Source organism: Pan paniscus, chromosome 5 (assembly GCF_029289425.2).
Source record: "Pan paniscus chromosome 5, NHGRI_mPanPan1-v2.0_pri, whole genome shotgun sequence".
In the NCBI taxonomy this organism is placed as follows: Eukaryota; Metazoa; Chordata; class Mammalia; order Primates; family Hominidae; genus Pan; species Pan paniscus.
In genome coordinates, this window is record NC_073254.2 from 16,012,827 (window position 1) to 16,039,388 (window position 26,562).

General features: G+C 46.7%; 1 long non-coding RNA gene across 1 annotated transcript in view; it reads right to left on the minus strand.

The window, feature by feature from the left end:
- Positions 1 to 21,412: 21,412 nt before the first annotated feature.
- Positions 21,413 to 26,562, minus strand: part of LOC106634836 (uncharacterized) — a 136,424-nt gene continuing 131,274 nt past the window's right edge. The window contains exon 7 of the long non-coding RNA XR_008625531.2: positions 21,413 to 23,127. This is a non-coding gene — a long non-coding RNA (uncharacterized LOC106634836). The remainder of the gene's footprint in view (positions 23,128 to 26,562) is intronic.

Here is a 26,562-nt window from a genome sequence, read left to right on the forward strand (position 1 = left end):
TTAACAAGGGAGCCCCTCAGCCCCTTTTTCTGTTCCTGCTAGATTTCCCAGTCACCAGTGTTACAGGGCAGAGCTGGTGACGCTCCCGATGGAAGAGCAAAATAGGCCAACTAGGCAGGAGGACTGACCTTCTGTCCCAGCAGCCCTTCACCGTCACCAGCCATGTTGGGGACAATGGGTCTGAGAGAAGCAGAGAAATTATCTGCTCCAATCATGCTGTGCATTTTCCTCTCCAATTCAGGGCAGGATTTTTGTTTTTGTTTTTTGCTTTTTCTTTCTTGATTGGAAAACTCACCTTTGTTTCTTATCCCTTAAAAGGTCTTTCTCCCAGTCAGTCACCAGGCTCTTGGTATTCATAGGGAACTGTTTCACACCCCAGGGTTTTTGTATTCTAAGTGAATTTCACTGCAAAGAGCGTCTCCTGAGTGAAACATCTTGTTTCCGAAAGTCTTAACCATCTTTCTAATCTTTAGGTTTCCTTCCTATATCTTCTAAAATTAAGAAGTGATTTAAACATTTTTTGTCTCTCCATTATCATATTTGCAGTTAAATAAGGCCTTTTTATTTTCTTTTATAGTGAGCTACTCGGGGGCCTGCTATAAATTATGAAGTCAGTTTCAGAGTTTGCTCCGACCACAGTGCTGTGTTTACATTCCTTCCGAGGCAGCCGGCATGGTCGTAATTTATATCCTAAACACTTGAACGTAACTTGTTTATACAGAGAATGACAGGACCTCAAAGACGAAAACTGCGTCTGCCTGCCTGGCCGCATTGGGAGGCCCAGCGCGCCCCCTGGTGGCGCGAGGAGATCCGCCCAAGGCGACTCAATGATTCCTTCAAGCTGCGCAAGAACTTGACAAAATGACCCGTTTTGTGGTGCTTTCCAATAGAGACATTTTAAAGTATCTCACTTTCATAAGTTATGGTTTCCAGTTTTAGGAAATACTTTGCTTTCTTCTTTCTTCTTCTTCCTTTTTTTTTTTTTTGAGACAGGGTCGTGGTCTGTTGCCCAGGCTGGAGTGCAATGGCACGATCTCAGCTCACTGCAGCCTCCACCGCCTGGACTCAAGTGATCCTCCCGCCTCAGCCTCCTGAGTAGCTGGGACCACAGGCACGCACCACCATGCCTGGCTAATTTTTTAATTTTTGTAGAGACGAGGTCTTGCCTCGTTGCCCAGGCATGGGCTTTTTTCTATTTTACTCTTTTCTCCTACTGTCTCATCCTGAAACCAGATCACAATTCAGTAAGAACAGGCCTGACCATGCTCAGCAGATGCTAAAGCCCTGACTTGCTACGTATATTCTTCATTTCTACATTTCTCCCCAAATAAGGCTGTTGTTTTGTTTCCTTTTGAGTCAAAATTGTTTCTCTCCTAACTGTCCCTCAAAGACACACACATACACATAGACTCATTTATAGTCACACTTTTTTTTTTTTTTTTTTGGAGAAACATGCAGTGCTTGGCTTTAAAAGTTGCTCAAATGTTAGTGATTAAATTGAAAGAAAGTGCTACACCTTTATAAGTGAAAATAAACGAACTAACTCAACCAGGGATAAATACCTCAACTGTTTTTTCGTCAAATGGATTTTGAACTTAGGTTTTCTGCTCATTGGCAGAATAAAGTGGTATATTAAAAGATTTGATTGTCTTCTATAATAATTATTGTTTTCTGTTTGTTTCATTAGAGCTGTATACATAAAGAAAAGACCAGGTAACTACTAAGCATCATGCACCAAGTGCTGGGCTCCGTGGCTATCTTACTAAATCTCACACGGCTATCTTACTTAATTCTGTCACTATCCCTCTGAGGTGCCGATATTGACCTTATTTACAGATCTGTACTAGCTCCTGACTAGGTCATGACTTTGGGGGGTTTGACCCATGTCTTCTGATTTCAGTCTATTTCCCTCGTTTCTCCAACATTGCCTCTAAGAATTTTGCAACTGACACTGCAGATCTTTGAGTGGCAGGAATATTCCCTCTGAAGCAGCAGTTCTCACACTTGAGTGCACATCAGAATCACCTGGAGGGCTTGTTCAACACAGGCTATGGGTCCACCCCATCCTCCATTTCTGATTCAGTGGGTCCAAGGTTGTGTTCAAAGATGTGTATTCCTAATAAATTAATAAAAGAAGGTGATGCTGATAATGTTGGTCCTGGGACCACACTCTGAAAACTGCAGCTCTTGAAAGGCAGTTTCGATTACAGATCTTCTTATAGGTTCCAATGGATAGGTATTAAGGATAGCCTATTAATTGGTTAAGCAAAGATCTGGAAAGGTTTTTCAAATAGTTTGTCCATCTAAATGCCTCTGTGATTGATTATGGGCCCCTAGGAAAATGCAAGGCTTAATTTTGAACCCTAGGCCAGAAAGTAGGATCTCCCCATTTTTATTCAAAGCAATGAGGCCTCTTGTTTTATTGTAGTAAACATTGCAGAGAGGAGTCAGATGGAATCATTGAAGTCTACCTGCCTCAGTGGAACAATAAGTCTAGGTACTTGCACACAGCAGCCAGTCAGAATTCTACAAACAGAAGGAGGCAGTAATGGGAGAAGACAGGAAAAGAAACTCCATTATTGGTTATAAAACCTTTTGAGGGTAGAACAGAGAAAAGGCAAAGAAGGGGGGCTGTGATCTCAGAGGAGAGCAATAGTGATCCCTAGATATGAATGGGTAGGCAGAACCCTGGGTGAAGAAGGGAGAGAGACAGAGAGAGGAAAAGAGAGAGAGAGGAAGAGAAAGAGAGAGATGGAGACAGAGAAGAAGGAGGGGAAAGAGGAAGATAGTCAAAAAGAGGGAAAGAGGAAGAGAAAGAGAGGAAGAGAGAGGGAGAGAAAAGAGAGAGAGGAAGAGAGACACATAGAGAAGGAAAGGGAAAAGAAACAGAGAAGAAAGAGGGAGGGAGGGAGAGAGGGAGATAGGAAGGGAGTGAGATGGGGTAAGAGAGAGACAAAGAAAGAAGAGAGACTGGGAGAGAAAGAGAGATACACAGAGAAAGAGAGAGGAAGGGCAAAGATGGGGGGAGGGTGTGGGAACAAAGAAGGAGGAGGAAGGAGGGAGAGAGACAGAGGGAGAGAAAGGGTGAAAGCCGGAGGAGAGGGAAGCAGGGGGAGGGAGGTAAGGAGGGAAAGAGGTCTGGAGAGGAGGAGTCTGCAGACATTTCCTGAGCTCCTGTCCCTGGAGCTGAGCGGCAGCCCTGGAAGCTGGATTCCTGTCCTCTGAGGCCACCATTATCTCTCCAGGTCCCCAGTGCCATCCCACGAGCTGAAAGACCCATGGACTTCTGTTTTACTTGGCTTGGCCTGAATTCTGGGGAAGTAAGTGAATTCTCTAGTTGTGCATGATCAAATTTTCTGAACTGCCACAGCAACTTATACAGAATTAGGGAGAACAATCTTGACTTAGATTTTAGAAAGTGGAAGTCCGATTTCTGGGGAAAATCTTCAGGTCCCTAGGATAGGCCACGGTATGGCATTAAAGGGAATTAGCAGCTCCTTCCCAAAAGAAACACTCTCTTTGTAGATTCGTATTATACCTAATTACTCTGCATCATGGTGATTAATTCAAAACAGGCGCTGACTTACTTAGAATGGAAATATATTTTAATATATTTTATCCGAACGGAAATACATTTTACCAAACCTGCCTCTATGAAACACTATCTTAGCAAGAAAAAACACCACAAATGTAGACATGGCCAGGGAGGGCCAGGGCACACAGACGTCAAGGTCATTGGGGAAAAAATGAAAGTCCTGGAAGTTCTTTTTGAGTTCAGAGTGCCCCAAGTCCACAGCAATCCAACTGATAAATATTCATCTCTCCATGTCCTGGGGGACGTGTGTGAGATACGGAGCCTTGGCCATCCCACGGCTGCATCGCCAGGCCTGTGGGCTTAACTGTATTCACGAGAGCACAGACGGAGCAGACAGCGGGACAGCTTTCCCTCCGAAGGGCCCATTCCACCCTCCAGCCTGGCAACGGAGGCTGGGTCACAGCTGGGCAGTGACTCGTCTGCTGGGTGGCACGGCCTCACCTCCCACAACTGGCAGAGCACCTCCCCCTCAGATTTGGAAACCGCTGAGAGTTAGGTGGAGTCCAAGCCTGGCGTGTGGGGAGACGAAGACCTGCCTTCTCGCTCCTCCTTCAGCAGCTCCACGCAGCACAGAGCGGAAGTGTCAGTAGACCGTGTTGACTGACTGACTGGGCCCCAGCGCCGCCGTGTGCTAATCCCCGCTAAGAGCTGTTCCTCAAGAAGGAGGGGAGGAACTGCACCTGCTGTCAGAACAGAATTGCTTAGCTGGGTTGAGACACAGGGAACCAGGCCGGGATCTGGCATCTCAATAGGGATTCCAAAGACACCAAGTCCGCTGACGGACTCACTCTGGATGACACACTTGCTCACAGCCTGAGTGAGTGCACAGTAGCCCAGCAAGCTCCGGGGGGAAAAAAAAAAACCCCTGCGGCCGTCCCGTGGCCCATCCGGCCAGTTCACACAGTCATCTGGGGTAGGCCGAGGTGTACTTTCACAGCTCCCTGGATACAGCCGACAGGCCTGTGGAAAAATGTTCAACCTCTCTATTCATCAGGAAATGCAAATGAAAACACAATGAGATACCACCTCACACACATCTGAATGGCTTTTATCAAAAAGACAAAAAGTAAATAAGTATTAGCGAGGATGTGGGGGAAAAGGAACCCTTGCGCACGGTTGGCGGGAATGTAAATTAGCACCGCCATTTTGGAAAACAGTATGGCGGCTTCTCTGTAGACTAAAAATGGAACTGCCAGAGACTCCAGCAGCCCCCCTTCTGCAGAACGCTCCATAGGAGCTGAAATCAGTATGCGGAAGAGATGTCTGCTCTTCCAGGTTCACTGCAGCGCTGTTCACAACAGCCAAGAAATGCAATCAACCTATGTCCCCATCAACTGATGAACAGATTTTTAGAATTCCCTGAACATACAATGGAATATGACAGTGGTTCCCAATTATTTTGGCACCAGGGGCCAGTTTCATGAAAGATAATTTTTCCACAGACGGGGCAGAGGAGTCAGGGACCCCTGGAATACGGCATAGCCTTAAAAAAGAAGAAAATTCTGTCATTTGAGACCACATGGATGGAACCAGAGAACTTAAGGCTAAGTGAAATAAGCCAGCCACAGAAAGACAACTACCACATGATCTGATTTATATGGAGAATCCAAGAGTCGATCTCATAGAAACTGAGTAGAAAAGTGGTTACCAGAGGCTGGGGGAGAAGAAGGGATGGGGAAAGGGGAAAGGGGAAAGGGGAGGTATTGACCATAGGGCACAACGTCTCAGGTAGACTGCAGGGGTAGGTTTTAGTGATCTATTGTGTGCCATGGTGACCGCAGTTAATAGTAATAATAATGTATGCTAAAGGAATAGATTCTTCACATTCTCACCACAAAAAAACGGGAAGTCGGTGAGGTGATGGTGTTAGCTTGATTAACTCTTTCTACAATGTATACGTAGCTCAAAACATCCCATCGTACCTGATAAATACACAAAATTATTTGTCAATTAAAAATTAAAAAGAAAAAAGCTCCCCTGGTTCTTCTAATGCTCAGGCCATGCTGCTGGAGAGCAGGATTGCGTTTGTGTTTTACAGTCGCCCTCATTCCAGGACAGCCGTCTACAGGTGGGGAAGCTTATGGCCACAGCCGCATTCTCCTAGCTGTCAGGCAAGCCTTCTACACCCCAGTACACTCGGGCAGACTCCCCAACTCACCCCAGACCCTAACAGCGAGCTTTCTGGATGGGCCTGGGGCGGCAGGGGCTTCTGGGGCTCCCTAGGTGACGGCTGCTCTAGATCCATCTCCCTCAAGCTGGGAGCAGACGCTGAACCCCTAGACTCTGCAGAGGAGGGAGGCACAGCCCAGCAGGCACCAGGCATAGCTCCACATTAATCAGTTACTCAGGCCTTTTCCTAAGAGAGAGAGCCGAGCATGAGGGCAGGAGCTCAAGGAGGGAGGGACACAGAAAAGGAAAGGCACGGACACGCCACGGCAGGATGAGGCTGTGGGGACTCAGGTCACAGGGACATGTCCCTCTGCGCCTTGGACGTCTGGTGCAGCCCAGCCGCCTGGCCTCACCTGCCCAGGGCCTCTTCCAAGGGCAGCTGTCAATATGCTCCTTGGCATGATGGCAAAGGCTGTTCACAGCCCTGTGCACTAAGATACAATAGTCCAGCAGTAAGGGCCACGCCGGGGCCGTCCACAGGACGGGGAGAGGACAAAGCCAAGAATGCCCGGGATTCCAGGCCAAGCACAGGGAAGCCACGGCCTAAAGAAAACACACAGACATACACACACTCACACACACACAGACACACACTCATATACACATACTCAGAGACACACATAGACACACACAGACACACACAGAGACATAGACACAAACACACTCACAGGCACATATGCAGACACACAAACACACAGACACATTCATATACACACAGACACATACACACTCACATAGAAACACAGAGACACAAACTCACAGACACACACATACAGACACACAGACATAGACACACAGACATGCACAGATACACAGACACACACATACTCATACACACAGACAAACACACACACATAGACACAAGCCCACAGACACACAGACATAGACACAGAGACATGGGCACACACACAGAGACATAGACACAGACACACAAACAGACATAGACACACATAGTCACATGCACACATATACACACACTCACATAGACACACACAGACATAAACACATAGACACAAATACATAGACACACACACACATTCACATAGACACACACAGACACAAACACATAGACACAGACATAGACACGCATACACACACACATAGACACACACAGAGACACACATAGATGCACAGACTCACATAGTGACTCACAAACACAGACACACACTCAAATACACACACAAAGACATAGACACCCACATAGACACAGAAACACACACTCATATAGACACAGACATACACGCAGACACACACACATGCAGACATAGACACAGACACACATAGGCACAGACACACTCACAAACACAGACACACACACAGACGTAGACACACACACAGACAGAGATCCACATACACACTCACAGAGGTATAAATACAGACACTAACACACACACACTGACACAGACACTCACATAGACACTCACAGATACAGATACACACACAGACATACACAAGCAAGGATATAGACAGGCAGACATAAAGACACACGAACACGCACACAGACATCTAACACACAGAGACAAATGGACACACACAGACACATATGTTGAGATATGTAGATACACAAAAGCATGCATGCATACACAGATGCACAGAGCCACACAAACACATAGATACACACAGACACGCAGACACACATAAATACATAGACATACACACAGAGACCCATACAGAGACACACAGACATACATGTAGACATGCAGACATGCAGATATACCGAGACACACACACACACATGCATACACACACAGCCACACTCACACACACACACACTCACACACAATCTGCTACTCAGTTGTGGGTCTATCTGCAAGCACTAAAGGCTGACATCCCATCACGCCTGCCATCTTCCCAAATCTCCAAATCCACCACAGTGGTTTCATCATCTTCTGAAGTTTCCTTTTTTCTAATCACAGCCCTGCTCTGATCCCAGAAACAGGAAGATCTGCCTCTTTTAAATTAAAAGGTTGCTTTTGTTCTCAGAGGCCAACCCAAGCCCCTTGGCCATGGACAAGGCCCCCAGCTGGAACCACAGCACAGGGCAGCGTCTCCCAGAACAGGCTAGGGAGGGTGCCTCCTCCAGGAGCCCAGAGCCGCGGCTGGCCAGCTATCTGCGTGGAGTGTGGAGAGGACCTCGTGGCTCCAGGAAGCGGTGAGGTCCCAGGGCTCTGACTCAGGCTCTGAACATGGGGTGTCCCCTTGCAATGGTAAGAACAGGGTTTGGTCAGCAAGGGCAATCCCTCTTCCTCTTAGATGACCCATCCTTTTCAAGCAAGTCCCCATCCCAAGAGGAATGGGGCAGGTCGCCGGGCTGGGAGTCCTCCACCCGGATGTGAATCTCTGCCAAGGAGCAACTGAGCAGCAGTGCCAAGTAAGGAGGCTGCTCCAGCTTCAGGTCTTCACGGTGGGCACTGGCCGCCAGATCAGTGAAGCCCACAGACAGGCCCCTCCAGGCTATAGGGAAAGCCCTGTTCCTTACTGTGCCCTGGGAATAACACAAGTACACACACTAGAGATAATGTCCCAGAGATGGCTGTGGGCTGTCTCCCGCCCACAGCCCCAGGAGTCCCTTCCAGACAGCAGCCCTGAAGAGGCTATGGCCTAGAAAAGCCATAGGGCATCTGCTAGGTCCGTCCTGCAACTGAGTGCCACAGATTGGGTGATTTACACACAGAAATCTATCATCTCAGTCCTGGAGGCTGGAAGTTCAAGATCCAAGTATCAGCAGGGTTGGTTTCTCCTGAGGCCCTTCTCCTTGACTTGCAGACGGTGTCTTCTCCCTGTGTCCCCACATGCTCTTCCTTGTGTGTGTATCTGTCCTAATCTCCCCTATTTATGGGGACACAGTCATACGGGACCAGAGCCCACCCTAGTGACTTTGTTTTAATTCAGTTTCCTCTGTAAAGACCTTATCTCCAAATGAGGTCACTGGGAGTTAGGACTCCAACATACTTTTTGGGGGAGGTGGGAGTGTGAAGAACATAATTCAACCATAACAGTTATAAATCGAGCTCACAGCTGGACAGAAATATACTTGATTTCTGGGTCCACAACCCCAGGCCTTCTCCCCTGCCCTAGCAAGCTCCAGATTAAATAGGCTCTCAGAGAGCCAGACCAGCGAGGCCCATCCCTTCTCTCCATCTGTGCCTTGAGCATGGAGTGGCTTGGAAGCTAGATTTTATTTCCTGCAGAGAGAAAACGCTAGAGCCAGCACGCAAATGAGCTCTAGCCCCCAGCGGGACTGCATTCTTTTGGGGAGGGCAAAGCCTATAGTTATGGACTCCACAAGTCCCTGGGAGAGGCAGCAGTGCCCCTGAAACTGCATCAGACACTGTCTCTGCATCAAGGCACACACCTCTCAAAAAAAGAAAGAAGACAGGACAAAGATTTTTTTCCCCTTTTTGAACTTGGATGAGCTAGCATCGTTGCACAGTACAAACGCTGGGCATTCACAGAGGCAGCTCTCTGTGGGCCCCGGGTCTCTGCTAGCCATCTGTGAGTGGGATCTTGAAGAGTCTTAGGAGGCAAGTATTTCTAAACCCACTTCCTAGAGGAGCAAGATCATTCGCAGTCACATACCTGGTAACTGGGACAGCTGAAACCCCAACCCGACTCCATCGGACTCCACACATCAGAATCGGGCTGGTCTGTGAAAGGATGGGGGAGGCTTCCTGGCAGGATCAGTGTACCCCTTGAGCTTGACAATTGGTAAGATACACTCTGGGTGTAAGATACAGGGTGTTTGTCCACTAAGTTCATGAACAGCCCAAGACACAGCCCACACTGGAGTAGACGTCATCCATTCATCCCCTAACAATGGAACTGACCCTTGGCTGGGCACAGTGGCTCACGCCTGTAATCCCAGCACTTTGGGAGGCTGAGGCAGGGGGATCATTTGAGGTCAGGAGTTTGAGACCAGCCCGGCCAACATGGTAAAACCCTGTCTCTACTAAAAATACAAAAATTAGCTGGGTGTGGTGGTGGACGCCTGTGGTCCCAGCTACTCGGGAGGCTGAGGCAGGAAAATCTCTTAAACCCAGGAGGCGGAGGTTACAGTGAGCCGAGATCACACCACTGCACTCCAGCCTGGGCAACAGACTGAGACATCATCTCAAAAAAAAAGAATGCAACAGACCCCAGCGTCTGAGGAGGCTGGGCAAAGGCAGCCTGCATGGCCTCCAGGACTCCCACCCTTTCCACTGAGGTCCCATGGGAGAGAACCAGCTGCTCTGAGAGCCCCCGGGCCGTGTCTCCATCAGCTTAACCCCAAATGAGAACCAGGTGTGTCCAGGCCCAGTCTTGGCTCCCTGGGAGTGAGGCGGGAGGGATGGGAGCTCAGGCCCGGCCCTCAGAGGCCAACTTCCCACCCAGGGCACAGGGGAGGAGGAAAGCAGGAATCCCCAGGCAGAGATCTGGCTCGGCAGGAGGGGGCTTGGTAAGAAGGGAGATTCCGGGGTGCATGGAGAGGCGGAGGACCTGCCCTCAGAGTTCAAAACCAGAGTCTGGCCCAGACTCCCTTACACAGCACTCAAGCCCCTCTCCCACAGGGAGGGTGGGGGTGCCATTGCCGTATTACCCCCAGGGAACTGAACCAGGCTTGGGGAGGCAAAATCTGTGAGGCCCGCTGGAGATGGGGACTGCAGTTTTCCCGCACTGCCCTCTGGCTTTCACCCAGGCATTCTCTCGATGGCCCTTGCAAGACTCTTTTTCTCAGTCCCTAGCAGAGGCTGAGTCATTGAGGGGTTTTAATTTGGAAAGCAAGATTACAAAAGAGAGAAAGAAACCACAATTCTATTCACAATTATGTGCAGAACAAGGCCAGAGTTACAACTTTCCTTTTCCTTCCCCAAATTCAGTGCTGACGTTAGATGAGGCTTTTCAGAATTTTGGAGCAGGCTGTAGTCTCATGGAACAGACGAGAGGTGACTTCGGGGTTGGGGGATGAGGTGGGAAGGATGGTTTGATTCTAGTACTTTTATTTCTGTCTAGTACCATCCAAAGCCCACATGAAAATGTTAAGTCTGATTAAACTGTTGGGTGCAGGAGAGAGCATGAAGGGCCTTTTTAGAATAAATGAGAGTACAAGGATGCTCTCTGAGAAATAGCCGTGAAAAACCTGAAAGGAAGTGTTTCCAGGTCAAAAAGAACTCATATGACCCATGGAAACCCTTGAGGCCCAACCAGTTTATTTTGGATGCTGGAGGAGGGTGGGGGACACTCAGGGAACTGTGACTTGAAGACCACCTTGCATTCCTGACTTTGCTATATTTAAAAGCAGCCCCCCAGTCTGAGGGCAGCAGCCCAGCACAGTGGCAGCCACCAGCTCTGTTTTCCTGTCTTCCCTATTCGTCCTCTGCAAAGCCAAGCTGCCTCTGTCACTGTTGTTTGATATTTCCAAATCTGGCCTGAAGCAGATGATGGGGCCGCAGGAGGAGCGTCCTTCAGGGTGTCTTGTTTGGTTTGGAAATATTTAAATGTCTGCTGCATTTCCTCCAAGAGAGGAGAAGCCAGGGCCTGTGGGAGAGCCCAGGACCGTGGCCACAGCCCTGCAGGGTCCCCAGCTCCTCTGCGGCTGCCTCCCTGGGACCGGATCCCCAGTGCCCCCCACCCACACTCCCACCGTCAGCACCATGAGAAAGTCAAGATGAGCCCAGACATTCTCCACCACGTGTTTACAGTCAAGTGACTCAGCTCTGCCCTCGATTTAAGCCCATGCAGCAATTGTCCATGATTACAGAAACCTTCTTGGCTCCTGGAAAGATCGCCAGCACGTTATTAACCTCAGAGGCCAGACACATGTTTTCCATGATTTATTTAAATGCTAGTGGCCACCACAGATGATCACGGCCTTTTGGAATAAAGGGCGTGTAATTAAGACATAATCTCTTCTGTTTTGTAATATATGGAGCAGTAAATGGCTACTGAGGTTGATTAAATTCTCCATCTTCCCTTTGGCGCTTGGGAACTGCCAGAGCTGTTGGAATCCCAATCGTGGGTGTGACCACTTCACAGCACACGGCAGTGTGGTCGAACAGCCAAAGGCTGTCCTTCGGGGACCTGGGCGCCTGATGTGGGTGGATCTGAGATTTACAATAGCACTCACCTGGGAGTGCAGCTGCCTTGACGGGGCAAGGGAAAGCAGGGAGGGACAGTGATTCACTGGTAGGGGGTGGGCTTTGTACAGGCAAAAGACTGAGCAGGGCAAGGCCGTGCCGTCAAAGGAGATTGAACCGTGTAAACGCGCATCTCCCCATCAACGCTTCCTGCATCGGGCTCAAGCCAGCGTTGTGGAAAAAAAGCATAGCATGGTTTTTTCACGTTGTCAAGAGCGTTCTGAGGCCTGCCCTTGACACTTGGCCGGGCGCAGTGGCTCACGCCTGTAATCCCAGCACTTTGGGAGGCCGAGGCAGGTGGATCACGAGTTCAGCAGATCAAGACGATCTTGGCTAACACGGTGAAATCCCGTCTCTACTAAAAATACAAAAAAATTAGCCGGGCGTGGTGGCGGGCGCCTGTAGTCCCAGCTACTCGGGAGGCTGAGGCAGGAGAATGGCATGAACACCTGGGAGACAGAGGTTGCAGTGAGCGGAGATCATGCCCCACTGCACCCCAGCTTGGGTGACAGAGCAAGACTCCATCAAAAAAAAAAAAAAAACTGAACACTTTTCACTTTGGACCTCTCCATTGTGAGGGAAGATCCAACAGCTGCACATTTATCTGTGCAGAGTCAAGAGGTGGGCTGTGGCCGATCAACTGAGGGTGTGGATTTGCTATTTTTTGGCAAATTTGAGTCTACATACTGAGGTTCCTGCCAGAGAATAGAATCTTAAGCTCTGTTGCCTGGGTCTTATCACAAAGCTGATTTTTAAGAAATATTGTAACATCCATGAAAGAGTATCCAAAGACATGTACCATCTATTCAAAATCCTATCTGTAGCTCCCAAGCCCACAAAAGGGCTAAGTACTCAGGGAAGAATTTTTGGTGCACACAGTTGCCCCCTCTGAGTCAAACCTGGGCCTGAGCCTGAGCCCACGTTGAGAGACATTACAGAAATGACTATCTGATGCTCACTGGCATATTGGAGGAGGCCTAGTCATATCTACAATGTCCCTGTGTGCGCCCTTAGGCACCAGGTCCTGTGCGTCTCTCTCGCCCCCGACTTCCTCTCTGCTGTTAAATATATCTCGGCAAGCTGCCTCAACCTTCTTTCTTTTTTTTCCCTCCTTATCTTAGAAAGCTTGTGTGTCAGTCTTTAATTTTTTCAATTTGTTATTTTATGTTTGAAATTGTATCCTATTTTTAATAAATACATGCATATTGTAGATATGCAATGGTTTATATGCACAAACATGGAGAGTGAAATCAAATCTCCCTTCCTCCATCACAGAGGCAATCTGTTTTGTCTCTTGTGATTCCTTCTAAGATTCTACAGGTATACAAGCCTATATACGTAAATGAATTTAACTTCTTTATTCTTTCCTTTTTACTCTGATGCACTTACTGATAAGGCCTTAGATGCCTTATTGAAAAGAGCCGTGAATTTTCTTGAATACACACAGCATACACAAATCGCTTCTGCCTGTCTAGAAATGGTTAACACTCTTTCTGCTGAACTGTTACCCAAACAAGATTCCAACTCTAAAAGAAAGGAGAGGAACATGAAGCAAAGGAAGCCCCATGGCCCCCGGAGCCTCCCACGGTTGCAGATCACAAAAGCAATTGCCTCTCTGAAAGCGTGGTGGTTTTGAATAGGAGCAGGGGAAGCGCAAGGACACTGGCAGCCTGGTGTGTTCCCTCGGGCTGCCCGCCTTTCGGCCTCGGGCCCCTTAGAGCAGAGCAGAGATCTGTGCAGCCCCTGTCCATGCGGTGGAAGGGGAATGCACCATGGGAGGGAAACCTCAAGTCATGGGTTTTGGAGCTTCAAACACGATCTTTGTGGCTTTGGGTTTTCTTACGAGAATCAGAGAAATAAATACACTTTATTTATATGCAGATGCAGAAACCATTGAACTGCGTTAGAAAATGGCAATCTCCGGAGGGTGTGGGAGGGGAGGCAACAGCACCGCCTGTGTGCCCAGGGTGCCAGCGGAGCCCCGAGTCATCACGGTGACTGTTCCAGGAGCGTGTCAGCAGCCCTCACTCTACCCTTTGAGAAAATAACAAGCAAATCGGCCCAGGTTTGAGGAGAGAAGAGCTTCAAGTCTCCTAGTCTGGGCGGCCAAGGCACCCAGGTCTCAGGAAAGTCGACTGCCTGGAAGTGGAGATAGGACCCTGTTGTCTAATCTGGGGGGCTTGTGCTTGACTGAAAACAGGTGGTTCCCATGTCGGAGCTGATGGGGGTAGGAGTGCGAAGAACCCAAGCCCTCCAACATGGCAGCCATTCGCACACATTATCTCATTTGGGCTTCCCTCACCCTTCTCAGATAGGGCTCGTGGTATTTAAATTTTTTTAAAAAAGGAAATGAGGTGGCCGGGCGTGGTGGCTCACGCCTGTAATCCCAGCATTTTGGGAGGCCGAGGCGGGCGGATCACAAGGTCAGGAGATCGAGACCATCCTGGCTAACACGGTGAAACCCTGTCTCTACTAAAAATACAAAAAATTAGTCGGGCGTGGTGGCGGGCACCTCTAGTTCCAGCTAGTCGGGAGGCTGAGGCAGGAGAATCGCTTGAACCCAGGAGGCAGAGGTCACAGTGAGCTGAGATCGCGCCATTGCACTCCAGCCTGGCGACAGAGCGAGACTCCGCCTCTAAATAAATAAATAAATAAATAAATAAATAAATAAATAAATAAATGGAAATGAGGCTAAGAAAGATGAAGGAACTTGCCCAGAAGAGATAGGGTTGGTTCCCAAAGGAACAGGAGAGGGAAGCATGTTCCATGCTTTGATTTTGAAAGTGAGTCCCTGCCCTTCAGGGATCCAGAGAGGAAACACAGTTTTTCAGACTTCCAAGTCCCTTTTGAGATCTTTGATGAAAAATTCTGAACCGTTCCGGCAAAATCAAAAGATCTCAGAGGGTTGACAACAGCAGTTCTCAACTGGGATGGTTTTGCCCACCAGGGGACATTTGGCAATGCTGAGACAGTTTTGACTGTGGCACTGCAGAAGAGGGTGGTTGCTACTGGCATCTTGGATCTAAAGGCCAGGGGTGTTGCTAAACATCCCCCAGTGCACAGGACAGCCATAAAAACAATAGTTTGCCCAAAACGGCATAGAGGTTGGCAGAGGTAGAGAAGCTCTGGTTTATGGCCATTAAAAAGTCAAATCTTATAACTGTTTCAACACATTTTAAGAAGTGTTGACCAAGCAAGGTGGCTTATACCTATTGTCCCAGCACTTTGGGAGGTTGAGGCAAGAGGATTCCTTAAGCCCAGGAGTTCAAGACCAGCCTGGGCAACATAGTGAGACTCTTGTCTCTACAAAAATAAAAATAAAAAAAGTAGTTGGGCATGGTAGCACATGCCTGTGGTCCCAGCTACTCCAGGTAGGGAAGATGCTGAGGTGGGAGGATCACTAGAGCCAGGGAGGTCAAGGCTGCAGTGAGCAGTGATCGAGCCACTGCACTCCAGCCTGAGTGACAGAGTAAGACCTGGTCTCAAAAAAAAAAAAAATGTTTTTTTTTTTTTTTTAAAGAAGTGCTGTAGGCTGGGCGTGGTGGCTCATGCCTGTAATCCCAGAACTTTGGGAGGCAGACACAAGAGAATTGTTTGAGGCCAGGAGTTCGAGACCAGCCTGGGCAACACAGTGAGACCCCATTTCTAAAAAAAGAAAATTAAAATTAGCTGGGCATGGTGGCACACACCTGTAGTCCTAGCTACTTAGAAGGCTGAGATGGGAGGATTGCTTGAGACTGGGAGGTCAAGCTGCAGTGAGCTATGATCATGTCACTGCACTCCAGACTGGACGACAGAGCAAGCCCCTGTCTCAAAAAAAAAAAAAAAGTATTATAAATCTTTAAGGAGAAAATGCATCCTGTGGCCACCTTGGATTCCATGAATTAAATTTCCTGTGTCTCTTGGTGAAAGGTGTGCTCCTGCCAGCTCCTGTCATTGGAGATCTTATTGCCCAAATAAGTATATTCTCAGTGACATCTACCTACAGAAAAAAAAATCCTTGTTTTGCTACAAATGTGTACCACATGCCAACAGTGGAGTTCCGCGTGAATATGGATGCCAGCTGGCCATGATCTGAGCCATTCAGCAAGAGAAGCAATGGGAGACCCGCATGACAGGGCACTGCTCGTGTGGGAAGCATGCCGACTTCGAAACACTGAAACCTCCAATGATAGCAATTGTTTGGGACTCGATGAAATGATGTTTCCAGAGCTCTCTGGGTTTACTGTACATTTTGACATCACTTCCCCATGGCAGCTAGTTTATCGTCATTCCACATCCATCCCAGACGCAGATGCTGCTCCAGGTGAACAAACCCACAGGGACTCAGGAGGAATCCCAGCAAGTGACGGCTCATCCTGCCCCAGATGAAAAAGGAGATGTTCGAAACGCAGCTGCTTCCCACCTCGCACTTCGGGGCATTCTTACATCTGGCAACGCTAGAAGCCGCAAGTCAAACACAGAATAACTCAACTAGCTCACAAAGAAATGACCAAGAAAGCCTCTGGTAATCACTACCTTTTCGCTCCTCTTCCTCTCACTGTTCCATTCTAAAATTTTCACAGATTCTCAAAGTGCAATTTGACTAAGAAGGATATACACAGACTAATCCTTAAGGCAACAACTTAAGCTTCTCCAAAGCTATTTTTCTTTAATGTTATAAAAATTTTTGAAACAACGTTAAATAAAATCTGGAAAAAAAAAAAAAAAAAAAAAAAACCTAGATCACCCCTAATCCCACATTTCCGGGAATTTAAACAGGAGACTTGGAAGGAGGAAGGAGCGGGAGGTGGGCCTGCAAAGCACAGCAGGCCCGGCCGACGCAGCTCCCTCCGTCACAGCCTGCTGTGGACATGCAGGGTAACTACAAAAATTTTCCAGCAATCTAGATTCTTATGCAAAATCTCCTGCTTTTTAAATATTGGCTCATAGTTTATAAGCACCGTGCCAGCTAATTAAAACACATCTGCAGATTGGATACAAATGACAGGCCACCGTTTGAAACCCTTCATATATAATTTTGCATCCAAACAAGAGTGAACAGAAGAAATTGATGTGACTCTATATATTTTACACTTTTAATAATCAGAGCATATTTGAAGAAATATTCTCAAGAATCTTAATGGGTTTCAGCTTTTGAACATATTAAGAGGATACTGAAATAATAATGTAGCTAAAGAAAAGATGTTCATGAATCAAAACTCCTTACTATGTATTTTTACCAGGAAAACATGTCTCGATCCACCATAGATACATGCACAGAATTATAAATTTATCTTTAACAAGAGGACCTACTAGAAATGCAAATGTATATTAACCGAGGGTGAAATTGAGAAGATTCTTGGGCAAGCATGAAGTCACTATAACACTATAGGGTAGGGATCCTGGTGCAAACACAACTGAAAAGAATACCTTTGAAGACTATTAGATTATTAGGAATAACAAAAATCCCCTTTCAATGCTCAAGACACAGGAATTAAGTTGTAGCCCATTTCAGAAGTGAATGTAACTATCAAGTAACTGTGTTGCACACTCACTTCTGCAAAGAGATTTCATTTTCACTGCAGGGGAACAAGCTTGGCCATTTCAGGCACACACAGCAGAGGATATCTGCCATAGCATGGAGTTCTAAGTTTATTTGTTCATAACTCAAGTTCACTCAGAAACTACTGTTTACCTGTTCATTACTCTTTGTGCATCCTTGATGTTTTAAACCCAGGGAATATAGAGATGAACACAATAGATAGGGCACGTGATCTGGCAGAGAAGAAGTGAAATAAAGACAAGTGTCCAAATACTTGGATAAGTCTGAAAAAGTGGTAAGTGCAAAGAAGGCACCAAGCAGCCTATAGAAATGCCTATGCATCTGTCTGCACAAGCAGCCTAGAAATAAGTGGAAAAAAAAAAAAATCAGGACAACCAACCATGGGGGCTGGCACTGTGACGTGCACCACTCCACAGCCCAGGACTCCCATCTGCGGCAGTAAAGGCAGACGGTTTCTTCAGCGGGAGAGCCTTGAGAGTATGAAGGTGAGTGCCTCATTGTTAATTATTTACATGCTGTCATTAAAATCAATTACTCCATTTGAAAGAAGCCACTCATAACCACATCGAAACAGATTCAGGATACCCTAATCAGAGGATATCAGCGACCATCCCTTCCCATAGCAATGACATTGCAAGTTGAGGGTGAAGAGGCAGAGTGACCATGACTCTCGCTGCTGGGCCGGTTAAGTCCCAACAGAGACTGGTATTTTAGAATAGACAGCTAGTCCTGAGCGGGCCTTGGAGGTCACCCCCCACCCCCAAACTCTAGGATGAGGCAACCTCCATCCAACCCTGATGATTAAGTACCTGTTCTCCTGAGGCAATTCCCTCTTGAGCTTATGATCTATCATCACCAAGATGATTTGCTATTGAAGACACACGGACAGCTACTTGAATGTAAAACAGGAGCATACTCAAATAAAGATTTATTTTTGTTTCCTCCTGTGCATGCTTTGAGCTGGGGATAGTCGATGAGGTGCTACCGAGTGTTGGGCCATAAAGCCTCCTCACGCTAACTCCAGGCATGTGAAGGACTGAAATGTGAAGCTCTTTCTGTAATTCCCCTCCTTCTTGTTCATGAATGGAGGCGAGAATTAGGCTGTGTGGTTTTCACAGCCAATGCTGATCTTAAACAAGAATCTGGCTGTTTCCTCCCTGGGCTGTTTCCTGGCCAATCACAATATGATCCTAACAGGGCTGCCAGAGACCATGCAGATGATCGCTTCTCAGGGGCTCCTTCCCCACAGCCACAGCACAGCTATGGAGCTACAAGAAAGCTGAGGACACAGCAGCTGAACGTTGGCAACATTCGAGTCCCTTCCATGAAGCTAGAGAGAGGTGGCATCCGTGACAGGAAAAACCCAGGCGCTGAAGACTGAAGACTTGACTGTCCCTATTCCTCACCATACCATGGGGACAAAACAGACCAGAGAAGATTCAAGAAGACACTTCAGGCCAGGTGCTCCTAACCACTCCCGTTACACGGCAAATGCCCGATGCACTGGGCCGTGAAGACCATTCCTACTCAGCCCTCCCTGGCTAATCACTTCACTTTTCTGAGTCTTTCTTCATTAAAAGCAAAGACATTGGGCCAGGTCCTCTCTAAATGTCTTCCTGGCTCTAAAACTCTATAACTTGAGGACAAGAGCCTATTTCAAGGGCTTTCAGAACAGAAATCTCTTTTGAAATTGCAGAGGCCCAATTCCCCGCGAGGATCTCAAGCTGCAGAATGAAATGGGCGAGTGTGATTCAAACGAACTCATGGGATGCCAGGATCTAGCACAACCCCTGACTCGTGTGGGCGCATAAAGCATCTCAGCCAACTCAGATCACAGAAAGCATCTACTGGTCCTACATTCACCAGGCAAGAAAAATGAGTAATTCGTAATTTGTCACACTTACATAAATAATCGTTTTTACTTTTATAATCGTTGCCATACTCTAACGCATGCTAGATACCACAGTGAGTGATTTATATATGTTTTCTTGAATCCTTCCGATAATTACATCAAGCAGATTTTTATAGATAGGGAAACAAGGCTCAGAAAGGGCAAGTGACTTGCCCAAGGTCACACAGCTATTACCTTCATGCTCAGTAGTGCAGCCTGGATTTGCACCCACATCTGCAGGCTCCAAAGTCACTCTCTTTTCACCATGTCACGGGCCTCAAGGGTCTGTTGAATGTTTTTACAGGAGGAATTTTTACTAAAGTTCACAAAACAACAATGCACTAGCCACTTTCATCAGTCGCTTCCCCGGAGTGGGTGTGGGTGACGGGGACCTTGTGCCGTGAGCCGCACGGGCTGACCCATCACATGGAGGCAGCCGTGGTCAGCAGGGAGACACAGCCCCTGGGGGAGTCATCACCCATGAAGGTGAACAGGGAGGCTGTTGATGCTGACTGCAGTGAGGAAAAGCCACTCTCAAATTTCTACCCCATGCAACTTCTCATGGTTGGAAAAACCAAGGCTGCCAGTACCATCCACCACCAAGGAGGAAAGAGCCCGAGGCCTGTGAGGCTGGGCCACCCACAGCATGGCCTAATCAGGACCAGGCTTCCCAGCACGGAGGACACGGGGGCGCCTGACAAAGAAGTCACCTCTGTGAAATGCCTTCCACGCCTCCCCTCTGAGCCGAAGCCCAAGGCAACCCCAGGAGCAGGGAGCGAGCTGCTGGGGGAATGCACCGGGGCGCTGCCTGCGGGGAGCTGCTGGGGGAATGCACGGGGCGCCGCCCCGGAGGCCTGCAGGTAACTCCCACCAGAGCCACAGAGCGCAAAGTCTTAGCCCCTTCAGTCAGAGTCTCGCTTTCGGCCAGGCCCGGTGGATCTCACGCCTGTAATCTCAGCCCTTTGGGAGGCGGAAGTGGGCAGATCACTTGAGGCCAGAGTTCAAGACAAGCCTGGTCAACGTGGTGAAATCCCATCTCTAGTAAAAAAACAAACAACAACAAAAACAAACAAACAAAAATCTCGCTTTTCTTACCCTGTGCTAGCCTCTGGCTCTGCACTGCTGTCACCCCACTCTCCCGGCCCAAGGTCATTATTCGACTCTTCTATAAACTCCTAAATGACCAGATCTTTACAGAACACCCACTGTGTCCCTGTCAGGGCTTCCGCCCCCTGAGGAGGTGTCCCCTAGCTGGGTCTTTCAGGGGAAGTGACAGAGGCTCAGAGATGCAGCGAATTTGCCCAGGGCCACAAAGCAAGCGAGTGGCAGGACTGGGCATCTAGCCCATGACCGTGGGCCACGTCTGGCTGTCTCGCTTCTAGACCAAGGGAGAACACACCCAAACACACGAAAAGCTAAACAATAAAAAGGACAATTCGAACAGGCCGAGGCCTGGCCCAGTGCTCCCCAAGAGTCCTGTGAGGCTGGGCACCCAGCAGCAGATGGGACTCAGGGACCGGGGTGCCAGCGGGCATTGGAACAGTTTGCTTTTTAGAGAAGGAGTCTCCATCTTGCTTTTTGGGCCCCTTGGTCTTGCGGACAAAGTCCTGTTGCTCTGAGTTGGAGAATGCACAGGTGTTCCCTCTCCCGCCTACCTCCCGCCCGCTGTGCTTCCCTTCCAGGACCACTGCTGGGTCTGCCTCCAGTGCCCTGCCCCGCCTGTTTCCCTCAGTGTGGCCTCTCATGTCCTCAGAGGCTCAAACACCCGGCGTCTCTGCCTTCTGGGGGGGGCCTCCGTGATCCCACTCTCCCTGTGCGCATCCTCCTCGCCTACCTTGCCGTCATTCGTCACAGCAGCCTCCTGTCTCTTCTCGCACTCCTCACCTCCAGCCACGCACGCGCGTTTCCCTTGGAAACTTCCTTCACAGACCCAAACCTCCGTGTCCCAGCTCCAACTGCATTGCAGACGTGATGTGCCTCACACAGGTGAGTGTGGAAATGCCCCCTAACCGTCTCTTCTGTGCTGATTCGATCTCACTTAGACCGGTCGGTAATTTGATTACAGAGATTTTGTGTGTGTGTGTGTGTGTGTGTGTGTGTGTGTGTGTGTGTGTGTTTTAATTATTATTATTATTTTGGTAGAGACAGGGATCTCGCTTTGTTGCTCAGGCTGGTCTCAAAATCCCGCCTCGAACGATCCTCCGACTATTACATAATTTGATTGCAGAGATTTTGTGTGTGTGGTTTTTTGTTTGGTTGTTTGTTTGTTTTTTGAGATGGAGTCTTGCTCTGTCTCTCAGCCTGGAGTGCAATGGCACAATCTCGGCTCACTGCAGACTCCATCCTCCAGGTTCAAGCAATTCTCCTGCCTCAGCCTCCAGAGTAGCTGGGATTACAGGCACCTGCCACCACGCCCAGCTAATTTTCTATTTTTAGTAGATACTGGGTTTTGCTATGTTGGCCAGGCTGGTCTCAAACTCCTGACCTCAGGTGATCCGCCCGCCTTGGCCTCCCAAAGTGCTGGGATTACAGGCGGGAGCCACCATACCCAGCCGTTTTTTTTTTTTTTTTTTGGTAGAGACAGTGGTGTCACTTTGTTGCCCAGGCTGGTCTTAACTCCTGCCTCAAGGAATCCTCTGGCCTCACCTCCCAAAGTACTGGGATTATAGGTGTGAGCGAGCATGCCAGGCCTTGTGTTTTATATGTTTTAACAATTCCTCCATGGTGCTCAGTGCCTAGTAACTACAACTAACTAGTAGGCAATTATGTCAGGCTGCCCTGAGCCAGTTTCTGCCAAATTCTGTCCTCACATACACACACACTGATTAGCCAGTCTTCCTGAGTTTGCTGTAGATTGATGAGGTCCCTGCGTTCTGCCCTTCCAGTCATGTGAGCTGGCACCATGAAGGGAAGGACGCTCTGAGGCCTGGCAGCACATGGACTAACTCTCCAGCGGCATCCGGAATCCCTGTGAGGCTGGGGGTCTCGGGACGCCCGGGCCAGCCAGAGGCTAGGCTGGGAGTGCTCTTACCAGGTGTGAGGCCCCGGGCTCACCTCGTGCTCTGTCCTTTCTGCTGCCCATAGGACTTTTGCGGTTAACACGCACTTGACCACCATTCAATTGACCAGGGAAACTAGTTTTTAACAATCTTTATTGCTAAATAACAAGCTCTCAGGCGCAGATGTAGATGGTGCCGTTTGAAAGGCTTGCTGTAGAACAGGACCATGCAAGGTTTTTCTGTGAAGAATCAGCTAGTGAGGAGTTTCGCTTTGCAGGACATGTGGTCTGTGTTGCAACCAGCCAACTTTACCACTGCGGAGGAAAAGCAGTCTTAGACAATATGTAAATAATTGGCCTTTTTGCATTCCAACAAAATGCTGTTTACAAAAGTGGGCCTGCCAGCCCTGCTCTAGAGGGTAGATTCTTGATTGAGATCCTTCCAAAGTGAACCAATGCAAACTGCTGATTAGGGCACTTCAAATGTTGACTATCAGCCCTAGAGTGTAGCTTTCAGGTATCTATACCTACATATCACAATGGGAATACTGCAGAATACTGAATAAACAACAGACAATACTATGGTGACAGAATATTAATAGATGCCATTTATTGAGTATTTACTATATGCTAGCTGAAGCACTGTAGGGGACTTGCTGTTTTAAACTGCTCAGCAAGCTAGGCACAGTGGTTCATGCCTGCAATCCCAGTACTTTGGGAGGCTGAGGCAGGAAGGATCCTTTGAGCCAGGAGTTCAAGGTTGCAGTGACGGAGCCACTGCTCTTCAACCTGGCTGGCAGCGTGGGACTTTGTTTCCTAAAAATAAAAAAATTGAAATAGTAATTAAAAAATAAACTGCACACCAATTGCACAATAATAGTAGTACCTGAAATAGGTGCTATTATTATTATTCCTACTTTACAGATGACAAAACTGAGGCTTAGGTGAGGACAACTGGCTTGCCCAGCATTGAAGAGTCAGGAGGGGTCACACTGGACAGATGGGCTCCAAGTCCACACTCAGGCTGCCCCCATTGGCAAATGAAAACCAGAGTCTTCATCTGTCCCGCCCCACGCCTGCTGTGGGACTCTGGGCATATCGTGCTGAATCTCAGTCTCCTCATCTCCAAAATGGGGGTGATGATTGCTCCTTTTGGGAGCTTTCGAGTGTATTATACAATACATGTGAAAATGTCCACCACAAAGCCAGGCAGTTGGTGTCAAGTACAAGCGAACTGAAATGTAACGGGTTTGCTGAAATATACAGTCAGCCCCCCTTATCCGCGGTTTCAATTACCCATGGTCAGCCGCAGCCTGAAAATAGGTGAGTACAGTACAATAAGCTGTTGTTGGGGGGAGTGGGGAGAGACCATATTCATGTAACTTTTATTGCAGTATGTTGTTATAACTCTTCTATTTTATTGAGTAGTTGTTAATCTCTTGCTATGCCTAATTTATAAATTAAATTTTATCATAGGTATGTATCACAAAAAACATAGTATATATAGGGTCCTGTACTATCCTCAGTTTCAGGCGTCCACTAGGGGTTTTGAAACATGTCCCGATGGATAAGAGGGACCTACTGTAATCACCTACCAGAGAAAATATCTAACTCAGTGATTGTTAGTATTTTCAGAATTCTGCAACCATAACCACAATCAATTTTAGAACACCATCATCACCCCAAAAGTGTTCCCTTTAACAGTGACTCCCCAGATCACCCCAACATCTCAACCCCAGCCCCAGGCAACACTTTCTGTCTCTGTGGATTTGTCTATTCTGGACCATTCTATGTGGGATGAAATCATACAATGTGTGGGCTTTGGGGTCTGACTTAGTTCATTGAGCATAATGTTTTCAAGGTTTGTTTATGCTGTAGCGTGCATCGGTACTTCACTTTTGTTTATTGCCATATAATATTCCATTGTATGGATATACTATATTTTATTTATCCATTCATCAGTTGTTGAACATTTGGGTTGTTTATACCTTTTGGCTATTGTAAGCAATGCTGCTATAAATGTTCATGTACAAGTTTTTGTATGGACACCTATTTTCACTGCTCTTGGGTATATGTCTAAGATTGGAATTGCTGGGTCATATGGTTACTCTATGTTTAATCTTCTGAGGAATGGTCAGATTTTTGAAAAATGGCTACACCATTTTACATTCCTACTATAAATATATGAGAGCACTGATTTCCTCACATCTTTGCCAACACTTCTTATTATCTGTCTTTTTGCTTATAGCCACCTAGTGAGTGTAAAGCAGCATCTCATTGTGCTTTTGATTTGCATTTCCCCAGTGGCTAATGACATTGAGCATCTTATTGGCTATTTGTATATCTTCTTTGAAGAAATGTCTATTTAGATGCTTTGCCCATTTTTAATTATTTATCTTCCTATTGTTAAGTTGTTCTTTATATATTCTGGCTACAAGATTATTTTTATATACACAGGTTGAAAATATTTTCTCCTATTCTGTGGGTTGCCTTTTTGTTGGAGATATCATTTGCAGCACAGAAGTTTTTTATTTTGATGAAGTCCAATTCATCTATTATCTTTTCTCAGTTATGCTTTTCGAGTCACAGCTAAGGAGGCTTTGCCTCACCAAGAGCACAAGATTTACACCTGTTTTCTTCTAAGAGTTTTATAGTTTTAGCTCTTACATTTAGGTCTTTGATTCATTTCCTAAATATGATGTGAGGTAGGGGTCCAACCCTACTCTTTTGCACCATTTGATGAAAAGGCTATTCTCTTATGGCCTTGGCCATAATGTAAAAGCTGATTTCTGGACTCTCAATTTAGTCCCATTGGACTACATATTTGTCCTTATGCCAGTACCACACTGTCTTGATTACTGTAACTTTGTAGTAAGTTTTGAAATTGGGAAGTCTGAATCCTCCAACTTTGTTCTTCTTTTTCAATAATGTTTAGCTATCCTGAGTCAGTCCTTGAATTTCTGTATAAATTTCAGGATTAGCATGTTAATTTACATAACAAAGCCAGCTAGGATATTGATAGGGGTTACATTTAATCTGTACATCAATTTAGGGACTATTGCTATCTTAACAGTAAGAAGTTTTCGTTTTCTGATTCATGAATATGAGATACCTTTCTATAGATTTAGGTCTTTCATTTTTTTCAACAATGTATTATAGTTTTAAGAGTAAAAAGCTTTGCACTTCTTAAATTTATTCCTAGGTATTTTATTCTTCTTGATACCCATGTAACTGAAATTGTTTTATCAGTCTCGTTTTCAGATTATTTATATATTATTTATTATTTAATAATAGCAATAAATATATAAATATTATGTATATATTTATATTATATATTATATATCATATTTATAATTTATATTATACATTAATGTAATATACCATATATTAATCTAATGTATTATATATTATTATAATTTATTGATGTATTATTATTTATATATTTATAGTAAATATTTATATAAGTATATAAATATTATTTATATATTTATTGCTATTAGAAATATAATTGATTTTTTACATTGATCTATTGTCCTACAATGTTGCCTAAATTTCCATTTTTACAAAAAAATGCTGAAGGGAAGTAAACTATACTATCAGGAGGCTAAGAAATAATTTCATTTTTATAATAAAGAAAGGAGTTCTGGTTCTCAGTGGGGATTGCTCAGCAGAAATCCTTCCCTGTCCTGTTGGAGCCCTGCTGCAGCAGGAGAAATAGAAAGTTCAGTCACTTATTTGTTTATGTACTAAAAAGTATTTATTGAGTGCCCACTAGGAGCCAGTCAGCTTGGGTTTAAATACTTGCTCTGCCACTCAGTAGCTGTGTTACCCAGTAGCTGTGTTACCCAGGGCAAGTTACTGAACCTGCTGGTGACTCTGTTTTCTCACCTAGAAAATGGGGGTAATTGTATCTACCTCCTAAGTTTTTTGTGAGGGTAAATTAACCCTTTAAACAGTGCCCAGCTGGTGATAAGCACTTTTTAGGTATTAGCTACTGTTTGTATTATGGACAGGCCCTGGATGCAACATGAACGAAGACCAAATCCCTGCACTCAGGGAGCTTGATTTTAATGGCAGGGCAGGGGTAGTTAGGAGGGGAAACAGTCAAAGAGATAAAGCAGCAACGATGCCAAGTGCTGATAAAAGAGGGAAAGAAAAATAAAGCAAAGGAAGGGGGGAGGGAGTGCAGAGGGGGAGGGTGGCGCCAGACATTTCAGGTGGGCGCAGGTTAGACTTCTCAGACTGGTGACA